This window comes from Notamacropus eugenii, chromosome 3 (genome assembly GCF_028372415.1).
Source record: "Notamacropus eugenii isolate mMacEug1 chromosome 3, mMacEug1.pri_v2, whole genome shotgun sequence".
NCBI lineage: Eukaryota > Metazoa > Chordata > Mammalia > Diprotodontia > Macropodidae > Notamacropus > Notamacropus eugenii.
In genome coordinates, this window is record NC_092874.1 from 84,273,651 (window position 1) to 84,296,786 (window position 23,136).

The window sequence follows — 23,136 nt, forward strand, 5'->3', positions numbered from 1 at the left end:
CCTCAACCAGTGTACTGTGATATCTGTTATTATTATCTTCATAATAATAAAATGAATTCATTTACTGATAAATTATAATAATATAAATATAAAAAATTTTAATAAAAACAATAATTTTATACTATCTTCTTCAGTGTAATTCAGATAGAAATGATACAGGGATAAATCATTATCCTGTAAGTATTCTTTTTAATTTAATATTCAGTGACCCATCACTCAAGTGCATAAAAGAATTGCTTTTGTTATTGAATAAAAAGCAAGCTCATCTTGTAGGCCCACTAAAAGCATCTTCTGTACAACTCTGGTAGCAGAAGAATGTGGAGGGGGGGAGCAGTGATGGGTACCTTAGCCAGTTCCCTTGTGGTTTTCCTTTCTTCTTCTAGGACCTCAAAGATGGTCATTTCATATAGCTTGGAGGCAAGGAATATTTGGTGTGGCAACAGCCATTAAAAGCATCACTCAACATTTTTGTGGGTTGTTATGTTTGGGCAATTGTGAATGACAGTTTTGTCTGTGATCATGCTCTAGTTCTAGTCCAGTTTATGTGTTTTAATCACTACTTAGTAGTAGTAATAGCAAAACTGTCTTTCCTTAGAAATAACATATTATAGTAAAAGAGCACTGGACCTGTAATTAGAAGACCTTGTTAGCTTTGAGATTCTGTTTCAGTCATTTTTTTAAGCATTAGGAGAGAAATATCCTTTTATCTCACTTTTAAAATTAAATTTTATTTTTTTCAATGAACAAAGATTGATTTTCTTTCCCTCCTATGTCTACTACTACTGGGGGGAGAAAGAAAATATGAGTAGTTAATCAAAGCAAATTCCTACATTGTTATATTCAATATATACATATGTGTATATGTATCTATGTGTGTGCTCATATATTCACATATATACATACACAGATACATACACACAAGCCCATCACCTTTCTGTTAGGAGGCGGGTGGCATGCTTCAACATCAGTCCTCTGGCATCATGGCTGGTCAATATATTGATCAGAGTTTCTAAAGCTTTCAAAGTAATCCTCTCCCCCGCCCCCAACTCCGATGCTGTTGTTATTGCATAAATTATTCAACTTTTGTTCATTTTATTCTGCCTCTTTTATGATAATCATCTTAGAATATTCCAAAGATCCAAAGGTTGAGAGAAGTCCCAGAGATGCTTTCCCTCGAGCTACCATCTTTCTTTCACTGGACTTAGAGTCAGAGGACCAGGGCCTGGATCCTGTCACTCCTACTGGTAGTGGACAATTAGAGAGTTCTTTAAGATTTGCAAAGTGCTCTATGTATGTCATCTCATTTAATCCTCACAACAACCCTGGGAGGTAGGCAATGTTATTGTTAACCCCATTTTATAGGTGAAGGAGGAAAACTGAGGTTGAGAAAAGTTAAGTGGTTTTCCCAGAGTCACACAGCCAATAAATGTCTGAAGCCCTGCTCTAACTCATCTCTTCCTGATTTCAAGTTCAAATCTCTATTTACTACTCCACTTAGTTGTCCATTATCCTTGTGATAAAAATAAACCTCAGTTTATTTTTAAAATTAGGGGGTTGGACTATATGATTTCTAAGGCCCTTTTTGGCTTCAAATCCTATGATTTAGTCCACTAACCCCCTCCTCTTAATACTTCACTAAGTTTTTTTCTTTGACCTTCCTCTCACAGCAGAGGATGTTAATTTTTGTTCATTGACAAAAATAAAATTTATTTTAATAAGTCAGGTAAAAGGATATTTGTCTTCTAATGCTAAAAAAGATGGCTATTATAGAATCACAGAGCTAGCTGGGTCTTCTAACTCTTGGTCTAGTACTGTTTTCACTGTCCTCCTTCTATGGAGTCATCATCTGGCTGATGAGGTTTTGAGGTTTCCCCACTGGGATGGATGTCTTATGCTCTTTGTTTGGTCATTTTTCAGTCTTGTCTGATTTTCTGAGATTCCATTTGGGGTTTTCTTGCCAAAGATACTGGAGTGTTTTCCTATTTCCTTCTCCAGCATATTTTACAGAGGAGGAAACGGAGGCAAACAAGGTTAGGTGACTTGCCCAGGATCACACAGCTATTGACTGAGGCCAGATTTGAACTCAGGAAGATGAATCTGCCTTACTTGAGGCCTGCCAGTCTATCTACTACACCACCCAGTAACCCCAAGTCTCATGTTATATGTTTTACTTATTCTCTCATTTCTCCAGTCATCTATGTACCTGACAAGGCTCATAACAGCTATTAAAGTGGCTAAACTAATTTGAAGTCTAGTGTGAATTAGTAAGAATCTAAGGCGTTTTTGCTTCTAATGGTGACAAGTTTAAACATCAAACCAGCCCTCTTAGAGAGATCTTTTAAGTGAGGGAAGCTTTTCCTTGGGAACCTCTCACAACACATAGGTTCCTGCTCTACTCTGAGTACATGGAAAAACCTTTTAGAAAAATCTCAAAATTCTATTTAAAGATCTGGCATCCAGCAAACATATTCAGTATCCTGGTTGTGTGTGTCCAGGAGATGGCAAAAATATACTTTTGTTAATCTGACCAAAAAAGCTCTATGTGTTAGAGTTAAGTGTTAGTTAATTGAGCGGCAATGTATAATAGATTTCATGAAGTCAGAGATTTTCGATTCTGTTTTGTCTGGGTACTTCCCATTGTCTCTAGGGGTATAGTGAATTTTTTAAAAAACTCATTTAAATTTTAGTTGAATGAAGACAACAAATCCTGAAATCCCCACATGTTTCATGACGTGTGGATTAGAATATTTATGGGGCAACTAAAATCACAATATGGGTCAAATTTGGGGCAATAAGGAGGGAGGTTGTTGAGTCTCAGCTGCTGTGTATAGTTCTTCTTTTTACTGACATCAGTATGTGTAGCCATAGGCTTCCAGCTACAGTTGATGGGTGGCCTTGGCTGGGAGTCTATTGTCTATCCCCTTCCCCCCAACTCCCACCCTTGGGAGGTAGCATAACCTCTCCCATCAATGGGACACAATGGGAAATATAAGGTTCTAAAAAAGGGACAAGCATTTACTGGCTACCCGATATCAGCATTATTCTGTGCTGGGCACAAGTCTCATTTTTCACATAAATCTTTAGTGCTGGAGGTAGTCCAGGATTTATGGATTTCTTTATTTAGAAGGATTTTTAGATTATATCTTCTGATACAATGAAAGTCTTCAAGAAGAACTTTTAAGAAGGAGAGTGGGTTGTTGTGAAATCAAACGATGATGTACCCTGACTCAAAAGAGATTGGAGGCTCCTGCTTGATGTGGCCTGTGGTTTTTGAAGACAAACTTTCATTGCACTGAGAGGCAGATGTTTTGGGTTTGGTTTCTGGACACAGTACTAAGTTGTGGTAAAAGTGTTACACAAATTTTCTTTCATACTTCAGAGATCTGTGATTTCATTAGTGTGGGTACTTCCTTCACTGACATAGTTCAAAATTCCTCTTTGCCTTAGTAGATGGTCTTTATGGGAGTCTAAAAAATACACTTCCTAGTTGCTAACTATTTGGTACCCAATATGAAAATGTAAGGCATTTTTAGTGTCAATGCCTTTCTGAGTCTCTGTCTGAGCAATGACAAGCTATATAAATATAAAATCCTCTTTGAGCTAGAGTATAATATTCATGGGATGATGCATACAATTCCAGGAAAATTGTAAACTTTTTTTTTTGGATAATATGGAAAGATGTGGATGGTACCTTTGTAATGAATCAGATCTGGTTGAATGACTAGATCCCAAAGAGTAGTCATGAGTGAGTTCATGTCAGCTTTGAAGGAACTTCTTAGTACATTGCTCTAGGAATCTGTCCTCGACCTTCTATTGTTCAAAATTTTTATTCAGACTCAAAAGATGATAAAGTGTAAGGTTGGTTGTAGACAAAGTTCGTGTTTATGCATGACCTCTGAGGTCTGTTCCAGTTCTGTGTTCCTGTGATTCTGTTTGAAAGTTCACAAAGAAATCTGGGATCATTAATAGGAAATGAAGATAATAATTAGAAAATAAGACTCAAAATCAAAGATGATTAGTAGGATCAGAGATAGCAAAGGTTAGTATGCACTTAATATTTGTTGAATAAATACATGGGTGTTCATATTAGCAATGTGACCTTGGGAAAGTCATTTCCCTTGGGCCTCAGTTTCCTTATCTGTCAAATGAAGGAATTGTATTACATTGTCTCTAATGTTGTTGCATATCAAAATCTATGATCCTCAAAATCTCTCTTTTTACTCTCAGTAAAAGCATTGTCTGCCATTTTGCTCAGAGAGGCAATATTTTATCCCAACAAATTGGTTTGATGGAATTCAGTTAAAAAAAAAAAGTGGTTGAATCACACTTTTTTTTTTGAAGATGAGTATGGAGTTGGTATGGTAGCAAAAGGATGAATGATACAAAATTATTGACTTAAGTGAATTTTTCATTATTCATCCGGTAATTTTGACACTGTACTTTATCCTACAGTTTGAAAAGCATTCAAGCATTTATTTATTACATATAAGGCAAGAATATAGCTCTATGTTTATAAAATTTTAGATAGAATTCCTCAAATCAAAGGTGGTACTTGTAAGTTAAAGCTCTATTAAGACATTTGTCTTAAGTTCTGTTACTTTTCAAAATTAAGGGTCAGTAACTAAAGCTGATCTCGAGACTCTTGACAAGGCTACCCCCTGATTTGGGAAATTCTTATAGTTTTAGGAGATATTCCTGAGGGGTCAGAGTTTTAAAAGATATGAGGTGATCAATAAGAGACAGTGGAAGGAATTAAGAGAGGAATGAAACTTCTAGTCTATTTTAAAGAAGAAAGAGGAAGAGAAAGTATTATTAGGAGTCAGAACAAATGCTGAGACTGGTTGTTCAAAAAAACATCAAGAGAAAAATGACTTTAGAAAGCCGTATTTCTGTTGGATTTAATTGAATAAATTGAATGTCTTCTGTAGGTCAGGATATAAAATCATACATTGGGAATAAGTAAATATTTAAAAATATTTCTTGAGACCACAGCAACTGCCAAAATTTTGGATACACACACACACACACACATATGTATAGCAGAGTGAAGCATTGAAATGAGTAATGAATCTGGAAACAGAAACCTGGGTTCATTTTCATATTCTGCCACATACTGCCTTAGTGACCTCAAGGAAATTCTTAACTCTTTGGGGTTCCAACTCAGACTTAAAAAGAGGGACTAAACTAGATGACCTGATATCTAAATCTGTGATTCTACAACATGTAGGTGCCAAAGAAATAATAAGTCCTTGAAAATAAATAAATTAATTAAAAAATTCCTACTATGTGCCAGGCACTGTGATAGGCAGAGAGGATATAAATACAAAGAACAAAACTCTACCTACTCTCAAGGAATTTACATTAATAATAGGGAAGAAAAGTCTACTATAAGCACATACAGAATACAAATAAGTGAAAAGTAAATATAGGGTAGTTTGGGAAGGAGGGCACAAGCTGTTGGGAGGATGAGGAGAAAGATAATGAGAGTGTGAAATAAGGCGGGAGCTTTGTGAGTAGAGAAAAGGTGTCAGATGTGAGAAATGGGTAGGTAGAAATGTCATGATTTGGTAATTGACTGAATACATGTGATGAAGAAGAATGAGGAGTCAAAAAGAACTCCAAGGTTACAAACATGGGAGACTGAAGGAATGGTGGACAGAAATAGGGAAGTTTATTTGAGGGGGATCTTTTATGGGGGAAAACAATGAGTTCTGTTTTAGACATGTCAAATTTGAGATGTCTCTGGAATTTGCAGCCTGAAATATTCAAAAGGCAATTGCTGATAGAGGACTAAAGCCTGGAGTGGAGGCTGACTACATATGTTTCTGAGTTATCTGCCAAGAGATGATAATGAAATCCATGGGAGCTGATCAGGTCACAGAGAGAGGGAGACGGAGAGGGAGACGGAGAGGAAGAGGGAGAGGGAGAGGGAGAGGGAGAGGGAGAGGGAGAGAGAGAGAGAGAGAGAGAGAGAGAGAGAGAGAGAGAGAGAGAGAGAGAGAGAGAAGATGGCCCAGAGCAGAGACTTGGGGAGCACTCACAATTAGGTATTTGATGTGAAAGATAAGCCAACAAAAAATGAGAAGAGAAAGCAGAATAAGTAGGAGAGAATAGTGCCATGGAAACTCAGAGAAGAGAGAATTCAGCAGGACAGGATGTTGGATGATGTGCAATGCAACAGATGGATCAAGAAAGATGAGGACTGAAATAAGAATGTTAGACACAGCAGATCAGGGATCACTGGTTACTTTGGAGGGAGTAGTTTCAGGTCAGTGGTGTGATCAGAAGCCAGATTGCAAAGAGTTCAGGGATGAATGAGAGGAGAAGTGAAAATACTGAGTGTAGAGGGCTAGGAGCTAACCCAAGAAAGTGAAGATGGGTACAGGGTGATACCTTGAGGGAATGCTAGGGTCTGCTGAATGGGATAGACTTGGGCATGCTGAAGCATAAACATATGTGCACTGTATTTTTATATACATATATATACATATGTTTCTATATGTAAGCAAATATACTACAAATATAAGTATATTTGGTTTTCAGTACTTCAAAAGATCTGTTATTTCATCAATGTGAGTATATCTACACCAGAGAGGCAAATCAATAACCACCATGACTTACTCAATTCTTATTTTTAAGAAATTTATTATTAAAAAATTAATCACTTGATAGCCATATTTGTCTACTGATAAACACTGAAAAGGGAATGGTGTATTGTGAATGTATTTTTTTTTTTTTTTGCTTAATTTGAAGATCTTTCCCATCCATTAATAGGCCTATGTGACCTGCTTAAATCACCTGGAAACTTAAGTCACCTGTGGTGGGAGGAGGTTTTTGAATGGATGGAACAGGAAGGGTGGAGCAGGAAGAGATGGAGCTGGAGCAGAGCTGAGAGAAAGTTGGTCAGACTAGTCAGAGCTAGGAAGGACAGAGAAGAAGGCAGCTAGGATTGTGTGTTTGTTTGTGGGAAGGCCTCATAATGTATGTAGAGTTCTTGGTTACTATGATGGATTTCTTTGTTACTATGCTACTTTGTTACAAGGGATTTGGCTTTCTGGTGTTGGGACTTGGCTTTCTGGTGTTCGAATAAATGTTTTTGTTCTGTCTTCCATGTGGAGAGCCTGTTGTATTTTGCAATTCAGAATTGTGCTGGGATGTTCATGGCCACTGTAGGTTCTGTGAATATTGCATTGGGGTTCCAGAAGGTTATATCCCTGAATGGAAAAGGACTCATGGGTATCTAACCATAGTTACTAATAAAGGAATAGTTAGGATATTCTCCCAAAGCTGGGAATTAGTAGAAAATGTGTAGTTAGGAGGCTAGTCTCTGGATGTTTGTGAGAGATGTTGAGAATGTGTGGAGAACAGGGCGTGAAAGGAGAATTGGTGGTGTGAATTGCAGAGAGGAGTGGCATGAATGGGAGAGGGAGAGGGAGAGAGAATGGATTATGTTGTACATGTGGGTCTCCAAGTATAGCTGTTTGTAGGGTTGGGGTTGCCCCTGGGGCAAACTGTGTCTGAAAGCATGTGATGGATTAAGGTAGCATATGGAAACAGCTGTCCCAAGACTGTGTATCTAGCTAAAAAATTTGAAAGAATTCTGGATTCCCTTGCATGCATGTTTTCCCATTTTGTATGGTGAATTTAGAGACTCTATAAGATGGGTTTTATTGAGTCCCTAGTAGTTCCTACATGGGCAGAAGGAGCACATATGAACTTACATAAGTGAGTGGTTGAGATTGAGAACATAGGTAAGTCAAGACTAGCTCGTCCATGGTGAAAGAACACCTCTTTCTAGCTTGGTAGGACATTTCCGAACCCATGCATCATTAGGATAGCATTTGAGAATTCAGGGTCACCTCTACACCAAGACTAACTCCATTTTTCATCAACAGCTCTGTCTGTTTCAACTCCAGGGAACAACAGGGCTGCACACCAGGTAACAGTTCCCTCTAGTTTTTCAGGTTCCTTTTTTTTCTTACATTAGATTGTAACCTCCTTGAGGGTAGAGATTGTCTTTTTCTTATTTGTATCACAAATGCCCAACATATAGAAGGCACTTATTAAATGTTACTAAACTGAACTGATTGAATCAGAGTATGACTTCAGTAGAAAACATGCATAAACATGCATGTACACACATGTTTAAGTAGAGATAGAAAGATACATACATTTTTATAGTCCTTTATGTTCATACAGAAATGCTGTGAATTCTTTTCCATAAATGATCATGATTTCATATGATTATTATCTCTTTCTCACACTACATAAAATGAAGACATATTTTTGTAGCTATGTCGTTCATATTGAATCATCTTTATTTCCATTAGTAAACAGAATTCTATAGTGGAAAATAGACTGGGAATGTTTATTTATATTCTAGGGCCAAGACCTATGTTTTTCTTTGGTGTTTTTTTCTATTTATTCTCTCTACCCAACCCTACCCCCAACAAATAGAGTTTCAGGATAAAAATGAGAGCAGTAAAGGCTCTTCGGTTTTTGTTTTGTTTTGTTTTTAATAGAAATAGTGGTAAGAGATTAAGAACAGAGAGAGTGCTCCTTCTCCCCAGAGGAAGTTTCTGAATTCCACAATGTCTTCTTTTTATTGATTTGGGATTATGATGCATACTCACCAATCTCTGTAAAAGGGAAAAGGGAAGCATCCTGCTGAATTTCCAGAAAGAGAAAATGTACTAGTACAGTGTGGAACTACACTCTATGTTAGGTGGAATTTTAAGTTCATATTTCTGATGGAGTTGTTCATGTACCTTTGAGAAATGGGAGATGTATCCAATATTTTCAAGTTAGATCAAGTAAAAAAGTGATATTTTAGCCACTGAACGGAGTAAACTTTAATTAATAATTGACTCTCATTGTTTATAACTTGGTTTTGAGTATACGTGGCAGTAGCCAGCAGAGCTGGAGTTCTGCCATGGAGGCAGGTTAAGTTGTCAAGAAAATTTAGACAAGAACCTAGTACTTGGAGTTAAGATCCTACTCAAGTTATGGCAGGCCCTAGAGCTAAGACTCCCACTTTTCCTAGGGTATGTGTGTTCTGGTTCTTTTTGAAAGTTCATAGCCAGACCCTACATCACTACTTCAGCAAACTTGAAGCTAGAAATGGTGCATCCTATGGCTAAGCATCATGGCTATGTGTCCCACCTAGAAGCAGGTCCACAAGACTTAATGGAGTGACTTGCCCTGCAGAGTCATCAAACTCTTAGGGACAGTATGAGCATATCATGAGAGGAAGTCAGGTATCCTATAGGACTAGAAGTAACAAGGACTGTCCTTACACCTGTGTGTCACAGCAACACATATTTTATATATACCCATCCCTCTACCTGTAAACTCTCTGTATGTCAACTCTCTGCAATGATTTTGACTGTATCTGTAGGGGAGTGCTCTCCAGGTTTATCAAAGTGTTATTTGTTTCTTATTACACCATTTCAGAAGATGCTATTGTGTACCCTAGTAGACTAGTGATACGGTAAACACATGACTGGGGATTTATGGGCTGTAGTTTTAGGAGTGCAGACTCACAGAGGCTGGGAATCTGGTTAGTTATCCCTGGAGGGACTCAACCTTCAAGGGAGAATTGGTGGGACAGCCCTTGGGAGACATTGAAGTTGCTAAAAGCTTTCAGATCTTCTTTTGATAATTTATCCATTGGGGAATGACCTCTTGTCATTTTTTTATGTTAGTTTTTTGTATGTCTTGAATATCAGATCCTTGTCAGAGGATTTGTCAATTCTCTATTTTCCTAGCTCTAGCCATTAAGGATACCTGATCGGATTCTCTTTTTTAATGGAAGATATAGCTAGATCAGCAGATGCATGTGCATACAGTTCTGGGCATGGAATCATGATGACTGACATTTTAATCCAGGATACTCAATAGCTCTGCGGCCATAGGTAAGCTACCTACTCTCTCCCAGTCTCAGTCTTCTGGTCTGTAAAATGGGGAGAATGATGCTCATAGTATTGCCCTTACAAGAATAGTATAAGCATAGTTTTATTTTAGTAGGAGCTTTCTGGGAAGAATTCCTTAACCATAGAAAATGAGTCAGAATAATGTGGGGGAAGTGTTTTAAGAGATAACCTTTTAAAATTAAAAAAAAATCTTCTTAAAGCACAACTAGAATCACATCCCTCTGATTGAGAATCTTCCCTATAAATAAAATAAATAAATTCCAGCTTCTTGAATAAAATAAGCTCCAATTCACCTTTCTAGCCTCCCTTCATACTATGTTCCAGCTAAAATGGTCTGCTTCCTCAACTTCAAGTTTAATATTCTTCCTCTCACTTCTGTGCCTTTTTACTCTCCACCAATTTGAAATCATGTCTTCCACATAGTAGTCAGATGCAATATGTCCCATGAAGCCTGACTGCATACAGGCTACTCCCTCTGCCTGTGATCCTGTACCTCCTCACCTCCAACTTAGAATTCCTTCTTTTCTTTTCAGACTCTACTCATGTGCTACCTCTTAAAGGAAGCTCTTTACGATTCCTCTCATTTTTAAGTGCTTGCTTCTTCCTCAAATTATCTCTTCTTCTTATTTTTCAGAAGAACATATTCTCCTTGAGGGCAGGGGCCATGTTTCAATTTTGGTCTTTGTATTCCTAACACAAAAAAATAGGCTTGCAAAAAATAGATCCTTAATCAATGCTCATTAAAAGTGACCAAAATTGAGAAAATGAGAGGATCAGATATGACCTCTAAGGTGTGTTTCAGATAATTCCATGTTAGGAGGCTATTGATATAGTTAACTTCAAGCAAAAATGAAGATTTATTCTAGGTTATTGGCAGTGAAAATAGTGTAGGAAGGATGGATGCAAGAAAGGTTATCAAACTTAAAAGAATAAATCTTTAGAACTAACTGCATAGGGAAGGTGAGGGAGAAAGTGGAGTAAAAACTAACTCCAAGGTTTCTGGGTAAGGGGGACTGGATGGATGATGATGTCACATAATGGGAAGAACAGGTTTATGGAGGACAAATTTGGTTTTATGTAAATTGATTCTGAGGTGCCATGCACTTTGGGGAGCTCTAAAAGATGTAAAATTGGTTGGTACTTAGAAGATTCATCAGACCTGTAGATAAACTAACCCTTGTGGTGAACTTATTTGGCTCCTTATAATGTAAGATCTAGTAAATGGAGAGTATCTGGTTCTATTCTCCAGCTCTTTTAGTTGCCTTTTGGAGAAAAGTGGTCTGAGTTGCAATGAAGGAAGAACGCTAGCGAGAATACTAGCGCTCATAGCAGTAGTGTCAATACAGATAGTAATGGGAACCACTACACCATACATAAGGATCCCTGCAGGCTGCATGTCGATTTAGAAAACCAGACATATTTATATATTCCTTTTTTATGAATATCTATCAACAATTAAAATCAGATCATTGTTGTTCAGTTGTTTCTAACTCTTCATGACACCATTTGAGGTTTCCTTGGCAGATACTAGAGTGTTTTGCTATTTCCTTCTCCAGCTTATTTTACAGATGAGGTAATTGAGGCAAACAGGGTTATGTGATTTGCCCAGGGTCACACAGTCAGAAAGTGTCTAAGGCTGGATTTGAACTCGTCTTCCTAACTGTGGGCCCATGCTCCGTCCACTGCACCACCTACCTGCCCTATTAAAATCAGGAAATAAATTTTAATCTGGTTTGGGTTGTCTTGAGATGTGGGCCATATATTTGACACTTTTGGCTTATAGGATCATAGTTCTAGAAAAGGAAGGGGCCTCAGAGTCAATCTAGCCCAACCTCCTCATTTTACATATGAGAAAACTGAGGCCCAGGATAGCCACGTGGCTTACCTAAGTTCAAAGGATCCTAGATTTAGAGCTGGAAAAGACCTTAGAGGCGATTTAGTTCAATCTTCTCAAAGTGGAAGTCCAAGTTAAATGAGGACATATAGATAGTAAGTAAGTAACAGAGGTGAAATTTGAACTCAGGACCTCTAATGCTGGAGCTGCTTCTGTCTTTCCTAAAACTACATGAGCACTTTTCTGTCTTTTACTCCATTTCAGCCTCACATATTGTTGTTGTTTGTCTTTTTCATTCTCAGAGAGGACCACGACATCAGGAAAGTGGTGGCATGACTTGCAAATTAATTGGATTTAAATGAGGGAGGGTTGTGCAAAGTAACCAGTCTCACTTTTTCCTCGGGAGCTGTCTGGGTCCAGTGGCAAGATATAGATCAGGATGACTGGAGACAGCCCCCTCAGACTCACAACACCTTTGACAGGGAAGTGAACCAAAGTCCAGAATAATAAACCAAGAAGCTCAAGGTCTCAAGGCTAGTTGTTGAATCAGGACCGGAACCCAGCTATCTCAGTTGCCAGTCCAATGCTCTTTTTTGCTTCAGTGTGCCATAGGTGGGGCCCAATCTTGCATTTCTCTCCAGCTCCCCTGGCCCTTCAGAGTATCTCTCTATTTCTTCCCAAACTACAGCTGGGCATAGTGCCCTGACTCTGCTCACACCTTACTCTTTCATTTTCATTCTTGCCCCAGTCACTTAGAATGCTATTTATTCTTAATGCCTTCTACCCTGTATTCATGGTGACCACATAAAGTCTATTTGCCTTCAGTTACCAAGGGCTATGTTTTCAAAACGCTGACTAGGTTTTATTTCCAAGGCGGTTCCAGTGGATGTTAATCAAGACCAGACACTTTCTTGCTTCTTCTCCTCCTCCTTCACCACTACCACACAGATGCAGCTTTTCATCCATCTGTTCTATTGCAAAATGCCTGGGATCCTTTGTGAGGTGATACACAAAGAGTGCATTTGGTATCACTGTGTTCCCAAGCACAGTCAGGATAGACTTATCTGGCTTGGTGACAAGTAGGCTCGATAACTTTTAATCCTGACCCAGTTCTGCTCAGTGACAGCCAGGGTCATGTGGGAGAACATGGTCAGGAGTTCATTTTTCCAGTGATGTGGCATCTCCTGTTTCAAATTAGCCTTTTGTAGTACCTACAAAGATCACATAGGAGAGGGACATTTGAGGCTTTCATCTTGTAGAGAAGCAAAGTTTGCAAGCCTTCCATTTCAAATCCTAAAAGTTAAAAAATGAAGGCTGAGTTTACATGTAATCAGGGGAAGAAATGGCCTATGCAGTGTGATTTGGAGTACAATGGAAAGTTACCATGCCTGTCCAAGTAGATCTTCCTTTCCAGAGGGTCATCAATGCTTGAAGTTCTACCACTGAAAAGTCATTCCACTGGAATATTACTGTGCTGTGAGAGACTTGGGAAGACTTATATGAACTGATGCAAAATGAAGTAAAGAAAATCAGGAAAGCATGAATATAACAATGTAAATAGAACAACTCAAAAAAAGGAAATCAAATGCTGTAATTATAATGGTCAACTTTTACCCCCCAAAAGAGGAGAAAATGCATTTCTTACCCTTCCTTGCAGAGGTAAGGAAACCAAGGGTGTGAAATATTGTATTTATTTTTGAGACAGTTCATATGTTGGTTAGTTTTGTTGGACTACTCCCCCCTCCCACTTCCCTCCTCCCTTTTTTCTTCTTGATAATGAAGATGGTTCTAGGGAACAAGGAGTAAGTCAGAATCTGTTTGGATATGAGGCTGATATAAAACCAAAAGAAAGCAATACAGATTTTCTACTTAAAGAGAAAAGGTGATTTTAAAAAGACATTCACTTGAATTAGAGAATTTTCCCAGAATAAAATGCAAATGCCTCTGGCAGGCACAACACACTATCAATCATTAACACCTTATTGTGAATTAGTTTTTTAGATCCTTTCCAACCTTACGGTTTGCCAGAGCTGGCCCTGCTCTAAGCCAAATAATCATTCTCCCAGGAGAATTGTGGAGAGGATGAATTCAATTATATTCTCATTTTAACTACTTGCTTGAAAATCTTAAAATGGGCAAAATGAACTACCAGTATCTCAGACCTCTAGATTCTTTTGAGGAAGAAGAAATAAGCCTAAAGCATTGGAAGGTTGCCTCAAATTAGAGAGGACATATGTATCTGCATGTAGACAATTACTTTTATGAAGTTTTCCTCATTAGAATGTGAGCTCTTTGAGAGCAGGGACTACAATTTGTTTTTCTGTGTATCCCCAAAGCTTAGTATAGCACCTGGAACCTAGGAAATGCTGAACAAATTATGTTTATTAACTGACAAATGGTTTGGTCATAATTCTGTCCTCATTCTCTGTCATTCTCATTGATGGTGGTATAGGAATTTAAAACTCAGCATATCCAAAACAGAACTCATCTTTTCTTCTCTAAGCTGTGTCTCTTTTAAAATTCTCTATTTCTTCCAAGTGTCCCACCATGTTTGTTACCTCAGAGTTTTTCTGAAATTCTTGCTTTCATTCACCCTTCATATATAATCAGTTGGCCAAGTCTTCTATATTCTACTTGCTCAGTTTCTCCTGTCTCTGTATGTCCACTCATGGAGCTACTACCCTGATTCAGTTACTCATCAGCTCTTACCTAAACTATTATAACCAACTCGTAAGTGATCTTTCTCTTTCAAGTCTCTTTCTTCTCTGAGAAACTCTGAGGGTCTTTTCCACCCTGACTGATTTTTTTGTGAAGGCAAAGTAGGGCACCTTTTACTCAAGTTTTACCTTTAACTTCTGAATAGGTGTTACCTCAGACAAACTGAGACCTGGGAAAGATCTTAGCTTAAAAAGGCCAAGGTCTCCTACCACATCCTGGGCTGTCACCAGTTTTCTTGATCTATGCCTTGCCACTGGACTTTGATGACTCTGGAGGAGTGAGTGAGGCTTATGACCTTGCACAGCTCTGCTTCACTTAAATCCAATTCACTCGCAAGTCAATATTATCCTCTTTGAGAATGAAGGATGAACAAAAGAATTTTCCTTCTCCATTGCATCCTCCACATGGTTACTTTAAAAAATTAAATTATTTATTTTCACAAGTTAACTAAAGTAATATCCTCTTTTAAAAATTTTTTATATTTTATTGTATTTTTATTTATTGTATTATACATTTCCTAAGTACATTTTAATTCAGTAATATTCTCAAAATGCAACTCCTTTTGTCACACCTTTACTCCATAAACCCCCAGTTTCTCATGTCTGAAATTCTTTCTTATCTCTCTCCTGCCTTCTTTGACTTCCTTCAAGCGTCAGCTAAAAAGTCCCAGTTTCTATGAGGTTTGTCCTGATTCTCCTTAGTACTAGTGCTTTCCCTGTTTATTATCTCTCATTTATCATGTGTATACCTTAGTTGTAGATAATTGTTGACAAGTTGTCTTTTCCATTAGACTGTGAGCTCCTTGAGATCAGGGACTGTTTTGTGCCTTTTTCTGTATCCCTGGTACTTACCATAGTGCTTGGCACATGATAGGTACTTAAATGCTTTTTGACTTACTCGTTCCCTATTGTCTCTTGGATAAAATACAGACTCCTTTATTTGCTTAGGACACAGACAGGCACATAGCAGGCCCTTGATAAATGCTTATTGATTGCCTGCCTGCCTGCCCTGATGAAAGGACTCTTCCTCAGTGTCATCTTGCCTTCTCCCATCTGTGCATTTGCAAAGGCCATTTCCCATTTCTGCAATGTATGCCTCCCCCATAACTGCCTATTGAGTTTCTCTTCCTTAGCGTTCATCTCAAGAATAACTGACTCCTTCAAGCCTTCCCTGATTTCCCTAGCTAAAAAGGTTCCTTTCCATTTCCTGCTTTTTTTTTAAAAACATTTTTCACATTCTTCTTTACTTCTCATTTCTCATCTGGCTGTCCTACTTGGACCTCCCTGACTTCTTCCCCATGCCCCCATGAAAGTCTTACTGGCAGGAGCTCATCAGCCTTGGTATGTACCTCCTCACTGTTCTCTGCCTCTCTGATTGGGATGTGGAACCACGGAGGCCCAAACCCCCATTTAAGAAGGGAGCCCAGCTGTACCACTCGGGGATCTCACTGCCTTTTCCACCATGCTCCTGCCTCAGGGACCTTCTTCTGCACCCCCTCTGCTTTTTAGCTTCCTTTTGTGTGTTGTCTTCCCCCTTCACATAGCTACCTTCTTGACTGTGGGTGATCTCTTTCATATTCGTATCTCCAGTATTGAGCATGCTCCCTGGTGCATGGTATGTGCTTAAAAAACGTTTACTGACTATATACTTACTTAGGAACATGCACTAGCTTCAATGGGGTATAGAAATCTAGCTTTCCCTTCAAGAAAGTAAAGGGGAAGGGGATAATGGGGGGGATGATAAAAGGGAGGGCAGACTAGGAGAAAGGGTACTCAGAATGCATGCCATTTCACGGTGGGAGGGAGGGGAGAGATGGGGAGAAAATTTGGAACTCAAAATCTTGTGGAAATGAATGTTGAAAACTAAAAATAAATAAATCAATTTAAATCTTAAAAAAAAAGAAAGAAACGTACTAGCCTCAATATTAAAGTGTAAGGTTAGGGATTGTACAGGTCTATGGGGGATACTATTATATTCTCAGCACCTAGCAAAATGCCTCATATATGGTGAGTGCAAAATAAAACTTGTTGAACTATTACTGAAGTAAAATAATGTGTGAAACCTAATAAATCTTCCGTTTTACATGGCTCTGCATGGAATTGTGTAAAAGGATTTTTAGGAATTGATTCTGCCCAAATCTGTTCCAAAATCAAGTTTAATTGGAATCCAGTGAGAGCTGGTGTTTTGCTGAATGTAAATTTCAGTTTATAAAACTAGAAGTAGAAGGGAAAAAGCTGAGGATGTTTCATGCCCCTTCCAAAGAGAAATAGAGAAACGAGATTGGGAAACCTTATTCATAGAAGAATGCCAACTTCCTGAAGGTGGAACCTGTTTCAGTTTTTGTCTTTGTAGCTCCAGCAGTCTCTGGCTCATAGTAGATTCTTCTTCTTCTTCTTTTTTTTTTTTTTGTCGTCAAGAATATTTATTTATTTATTATCAATTAATTTTATTTATTTTCAGTATTCTACAATCACTAACATACAACTTAGATTATTATTTTTTTCCTCCCTCCCTCCTCCCTTCCCACTCCCTCCTTGAGACAGCATACAATTTTATATAGGTTCTACACATACATTCCTATTAAGTACATTTTCACTATAGTCATGCTGTGTTGCAGAATCAAAATGAGTGGTAGAAATCATCTAACAAACCAAAACACAATACACTCACACACACACACAAAATGATCTGTTACATTCTGTGATCGAATTCCATAGTTCTTTCTCTGGATGTGGAAAGTATTTTGCCTTAGAAGACCACTGGGAATTTTTTTTTAAGTCCTTGCTTTGCAATGAAGTTCCAAGTCTACCAGAAAAAACTCCTGAACACTGTGGTCATTTCTGGCCACAAAGTTTTCCTGGTTCTGCTCCTTTTTCTCAGCATCAGTTCATATAAGTCTTGCTAGGCCTCTCTGAAGTCTTCCTGTTCATCATTTCTTATAGCGCAATAGTATTCCATTACTTTCTATACCATAATTTATTCAGCCATTCCCCAATTGATGGGCGTCCCTTTGATTTCCAGTTTTTGGCCACCACAAAGAGTTCTGCTATAAATATTTTTGTACATGTGGGACCCTTTCCCATTTTTATGATCTCTTGGGGATACAGCCTTAGAAGTGATATTGCTGGGTCAAAGGGTATGCACATTTTTGTAGCCCTTTGGGCATAGTTCCAAATTGCTCTCCAGAATGGTTGGATCAGCTCACAGCTCCACCAACTATGTGTTAGTGTTCCAGCCCTCCCACATCCTCGCCAGCATTTATCATCTTCCTATTCTGTCATGTTTTCCAATCTGATAGGTGTGATGTGGTACCTCAGAGTTGTTTTGATTTGCGTCTCTCTAATCAAAAGTGATTTAGAGTATTTTTTTCATATGACTATAGATATCTTTAATTTCTTCCTCTGAAAATTGCCTGTTCATATCGTTTGACCATTTATCAATTGGGGAATGATTTGCATTTTTGTACATTTGACTCAGTTCTCTATATATTCTGGAAATGAGGCCTTTATCACTGACATTAGCTGTAAAAATTCTTTCCCAGTTTTCTACATCCTTCCGAATTTTGGTTGCACTGATTATGGTTGTACAAAAATGTTTCAATTTAATGTAATCAAAATTATCATAGTAGATTCTTAATACATTCTTTTCCAGCTGAATTGAGTTTATTCTGAGTTGTATGCTCAGGTGACTATATGATCTTCTGACTTTTGCCATGTGTTGGAGAAGAAGCAAGAAGGGAGTTGGGAAGGTGGTAAAATAAATCAGTTTTTCTTTTGATTTGATAGAAACTGTCAGAGCATGATACTTTCTCACTGAAGGGAATCTGATCACTAGCAGAGAAGGAGCAAACAAGAATTTTTGCCCTAAGGTGGCCTGAAGTGTTGGACTTTTGAGGCTGTATACATCCTCCAGGAAGGTGTTTTTTTTAAACTCTGAATTAAGACAAAGCTAAGCTTCAAAGGAACCAATGAGCTCTAGTCAAGGAAAGGCAGATAATAACTCAAAAAAGGGAAGGATTTCTTGACAATTAGAGTTCACAAATGGAACAGGCAGCTGTACCATATTCCCTATTTAAAAGGAAGCTGTATAGGTTTCTAGAGAGGATTCAGGAGTCAAGTGAGGGTTGGACTAGATGACATCTTATATCAACTCTAAGCCTGTATGAAAATTCTTTTATTTATCTATCTATCTATCTATTTATTTATTTATTTAACTTTTAACATTCATTTTAATAATTTAGGTTCCAAATTTTCTCCCCTTTTGTCCCCTCCCCCCACCCCAAAACACCAAGCATTCTAATTGCCCCTATCACCAATCTGCTCTCTCTTCTATCATCCCTCTCTGCCCTTGTCTCCATCTTCTCTTTTGTCTTGTAGGGCCAAATAACTTTCTATACCCCTTTACCTGTATTTCTTATTTCCTAGTGGCAAGAACAATACTCGACAGTTGTTCCTAAAACTTTGAGTTCCAACTTCTTTTCCTCCCTCCCTCTCCACCCCTTCCCTTTGGAAGGCAAGCAATTCAATATAGGCCAAATCTGTGTAGTTTTGCAAATGACTTCCATAATGGTCGTGTTGTATAAGACTAACTATATTTCCCTCCATCCTATCCTGCCCCCCATTACTTCTATTCTCTCTTTTGATCCTGTCCCTCCCCGTGAGTGTTGACCTCAAATTGCTCCCTCCCCCCCATGCCCTCCCTTCCATCATCCCCCCCACTCTGCTTATCCCCTTATCCCCCACTTTCCTGTATTGTAAGATAGGTTTTCATACCAAAATGAGTGTGCATTTTATTCCTTCCTTTAGTGGAATGTGATGAGAGTAAACTTCATGTTTTTCTCTCACCTCCCTTCTTTTTCCCTCCACTAAAGTCTTTTGCTTGCTTCTTTTATGAGAGATAATTTGCCCCATTCCATTTCTCTCTTTCTCCTCCCAATATATTTCTCTCTCACCGCTTGATTTCATTTTTTTAAGATATGATCCCATCCTATTCAATTCACTCTGTCTCTATGTGTATGTGTGTGTGTGTGTGTGTGTGCGTGTGTGTGTGTGTAATCCCACCCAGTACCCAGATACTGAATAGTTTGAAGAGTTACAAATATTGTCTTGTCATGTAGGAATGTAAACAGTTCAACTTTTATAAGTCCCTTATGACTTCTCTTTGCTGTTTACCTTTTCTTGCTTCTCTTCATTCTTGTATTTGAAAGTCAAATTTTCTTTTCAGTTCTGGTCTTTTCATCAAGAATGCTTGAAAGTCCTCTATTTCATTGAAAGACCAATTTTCCCCCTGAAGTATTATACTCAGTTTTGCTGGGTAGGTGATTCTTGGGTTTAGTCCTAGTTCCTTTGACTTCTGGAATATCCTATTCCATGCCCTTCGATCCCTTAATGTAGAGGGTGCTAGATCTTGTGTTATCCTGATTGTATTTCCACAATACTTGAATTGTTTCTTTCTAGCTGCTTGCAATATTTTCTCCTTGACCTGGGAACTCTGGAATTTGGCCATAATGTTCCTAGGAGTTTCTCTTTTTGGATCTCTTTCAGGCGGTGATCTGTGGATTCCTTGAAGACTTATTTTGCCTTCTGGTTCTAGAATCTCAGGGCAGTTTTCCTTGATAATTTCATGAAAGATGATATCTAGGCTCTTTTTTTGATCGTGGCTTTCAGGTAGTCCCATAATTTTTAAATTGTCTCTCCTGGATCTATTTTCCAGGTCAGTTGTTTTTCCAGTGAGATATTTCACATTATCTTCCATTTTTTCGTTCTTTTGGTTTTGTTTTGTGATTTCTTGGTTTCTCATAAAGTCATTAGCCTCCATCTGTTCCATTCTAATTTTGAAAGAACTATTTTCTTCAGTGAGCTTTTGAACCTCCTTTTCCATTTGGTTAATTCTGCTTTTGAAAGCATTCTTCTCCTCATTGGCTTTTTGAACCTCTTTTGTCAATTGAGTTAGCCTATTTTTCAGGGTGCTATTTTCTTCAGCATTTTTTTGGGTCTCCTTTAGCAGGGTGTTTACTTGTTTTTCATGCTTTGCTTGCATGTCTCTCATTGCTCTTCCCAGCTTTTCCTCTACCTCTCTAACTTGATTTTCAAAATCCTTTGTGAGCTCTTCTATGACCTGAGCCCATTGGGTGGGCTGGGATACAGAAGTCTTGACTTCTGTGTCTTTCCCTGATGGTAAGCATTGTTCTTCCTCATCAGAAAGGAAGGGAGGAAATACCTGTTCACCAAGAAAGTAACCTTCTATAGTCTTATTTTTTTTCCCTTTTCTGGGCATTTTCCCAGCCAGTGACTTGACTTCTGAGTATTCTCTTCACATCCACTTCACCTCCAGGTCTGCCCAGCCAGCACTTGGGGTCTGAGATTCAGATGCTGCTTCCCAGCTTCAGGGCTTTGGGCGGGGGCAGGGCTGCTATTCAGTGTGAGATTAAGTTCAGGTGCTCAGGTGGGGGCAGGGCCACCTCACGGGCTCAGTTCCCTCAGGGGATTTATGCAGAGACCTTCAACAATGGATCCGGGCTCCTGCCTGCTTGGGGAGCCCAGGTCTGCTCCCACCTCCGCTGCTGCCTCCTGAGGGGGCCTGAGTTATGGGGACACCCCACTCCCCTCTCGACCCACCAAAGAGACCCTCTCACCGACCCTTGTCACCTGTGGGTGGAGGGACCCATGTGGCCGCTGGAGATTCTGTCCCTGAAGCCTGCTTGGATCTGCTCCTCTCGGCGCCACAAGACCAACACAGGGCTGGGCTGGGCTCTGGGTCCGCAGCGCGATGGACCTTTTGCGAGAGGTTTTCAGGTTCTCTGGAATAGAAATCTTGTCCGCTCCATTGTTCTGTGGCTTCTGCTTCTCCAGAATTTGTTGGTAGCTCTTTTTTACAGATATTTTATGGGCTGTGGGTTTGGAGCTGGTGTATGTGTGTCTTTCTACTTCTCCATCTTGGCTCCGCCCCCTGGATGAAAATTCTAATCAAAGTCTCCGAATAAAAGTAATCATTGGGGGGAAAATCAAGCCAAAGATTAGAGGAGAAGATGACAAATTGAATTTAGGTATTTGTTTTCTTTTCAAAAGTTGAGTTATTGATATTGCCCATTTTAAAAAATATCATGAAATAGTGTTGTTATACTCTTTGCATCTTACTAAAATTGAAAACTCTTAAAATAGAATTCTATTTTTGGTTAAACAATGGTGAGTGTTCATCTCCATCTCATTGAAAACATACAGCAGAAGGCTTTTCTTTGTATCATGCTTACAAAAGCAAGGTGAACTAACACATGGTGTTACCTTACCCTAAATGCAAGTCGGTTCCTGTGAAGGGTGATAAGCTCCCAGCCCCCCTTTTCTACTTCTTTCTTTTGACACCAGCTTTTTAAAAGAGAATTTATTTTTTTTTTTTGAACTTGACAAACATTTCCATACGTACTGTAGAACAGAAGGAAGGTCTTGCCATAAAACTAATCTTTACCACATAGAGTTTGCTTTCCTTTTTGAGTATATAATAAATTTAATACGTAACTTTCAAAGCTGACTTGCTTATCTATGATTTCTTCTGAAACTTTACTTTGGAGATCCCTTATATATAACATAGTTTGACTTGATATAATATAAATAGTATGTCTATATACATATAGTATATATTATTATATATAATATACATAATGAGAATATAATATTTGCATATGTATATACATATGTGTGTGTTTTTATAACCACACACATAATCCTTCAAGGACAAAGTCTTTTTGAAACCAGAAAAAAATGAATTATCTAGAGAAGTAAAATCCTGAATTAAAAAAAAACCCAAACAACATCTACTAAACTGTCCATTCTACTACTCTTTCCATGTGTAAGGGTAGAATCTGCCAATTCTGCTCCCTGATGCAATTAGGAAAGAAGCTGACATCCACATGATGGCATTGTTCTTGGTAAGGTGACAGACTCAGGAGCTGTTAACGGAAGTTGTAGATGAGCAAAAAAATTTGGAGGTGCTTCCTGGCCAAAAGGATAATAATAGAACAGGGCAAGAAAACTGAGAAGTACTAGGGAAAGGCTAAACAATGAATGCGAATGAAGATGCCAACCAGCCTTTCAAGGTGAAGAAGAGGAAGTTTGTGAGGGGAATGGAGTTTCCATTACAGCAACAGTTTTACAGTATGACCTTCAACAATTGAGAATTCTTATGGGTGACAGGTAATGAACAAAAAAAACCCCATATTCACTGAACTTAGAACAAATCTTCCTATGATTTGACAAATTTCATCTGCACCTTAGTCTGTTTTGACCATCCTGGCAAACAGGTATATTTCAGCCTTGAACTTTATCATCATCTTTACACATATATGTATATCTTTATGTCAATACACAATGTTATCTGCTACAATGGATAACATTCAACAAGGTTTTTCTAACATTTTCTTTCAATGTCACATGTATACATTTGTCACAGAAGCTTTAGAATACAGTGACTGGTGAAGAGGCATCTGCTCTGTTTACTGGTATAATTTGGGGGTAGGGAGGAAAGCAGATGTGGCAAGTAGAATCACATCTGCAAGTAAGGGAGAAACAGATATGGAGAGGAACAAATGGGAGATACATTGAAAGGAGGAGGAGGAAGAGGGGAAATACTCCATTTCTATGACTATTTAGCTCATGGGTA